This window comes from Heterodontus francisci, unplaced genomic scaffold (genome assembly GCF_036365525.1).
Source record: "Heterodontus francisci isolate sHetFra1 unplaced genomic scaffold, sHetFra1.hap1 HAP1_SCAFFOLD_102, whole genome shotgun sequence".
Classification (NCBI taxonomy): Eukaryota; Metazoa; Chordata; class Chondrichthyes; order Heterodontiformes; family Heterodontidae; genus Heterodontus; species Heterodontus francisci.
Genome location: NW_027140380.1, coordinates 5,089,312 through 5,090,003, shown reverse-complemented (window position 1 = coordinate 5,090,003; position 692 = coordinate 5,089,312). Strand labels below are relative to the sequence as shown.

General features: G+C 41.8%; 1 non-coding gene across 1 annotated transcript; it reads left to right on the top strand.

Moving 5' to 3' along the window:
- The first annotated feature begins 385 nt into the window (after positions 1–385).
- Positions 386–474, top strand: trnar-ucg (transfer RNA arginine (anticodon UCG)). The gene is given in 2 exon segments: positions 386–422; positions 439–474. It is a non-coding gene; the product is annotated as a tRNA-Arg (tRNA).
- The last annotated feature ends 218 nt before the right edge of the window (positions 475–692 follow it).

The window sequence follows — 692 nt, the reverse complement described above, 5'->3', positions numbered from 1 at the left end:
CCTGTGTGAAGGGGAATTACCAATAGTCTGTAATTTATTACTTCCACACCGAGTTTGAGTTATTTGTCGCGTGAAAGATTGCTGAACGGAGTCTTTTACTGTCAGTTACGGATGAGAAGTTGACAAAAATTGGCAAAATAAAGCTGTTCATAAAATAGCACCAGCAATTTGAGTCGGTAAAAGCAAAATTGTGTTTTAAAAGTTTATTTAAACCGCTATGGGAAAATAGATTTTTATGTACTTTTCCAGTCGATCACTTCTTTTCCAAAGTGAAATTGGCGGCTTTCACAAATTCAAATATTCTGCCAGGTTGACAGGTTCAACCAATGATTTTTTATATTTTGTGCTTCGAGATTCTCTGATTGAATCATTCATGTAAGCTAATGGCTGTGTGGCCTAATGGATAAGGCGTCTGACTTCGATATATTCTATGATGTTATCAGAAGATTGCAGGTTCGAGTCCTGCCACGGTCATTTTGACCCGCAAGGATTTGGGGATTGAGTCGGGGACTGAACAGATTGGAAACCCGACATGGACTCAATGGGGCGAATGGCCTCCTCATGTGCTGTCACTGACTTTATGAGAAGAGGGTGACCAATCAGAAGTGGGCTGGGGTTCCAGCGGGTTCAAACTGCAGGAATTCCTGGTCCCTGAATGACTGAGCTGAAACTGCTCAGTTTCACTGCAGGAA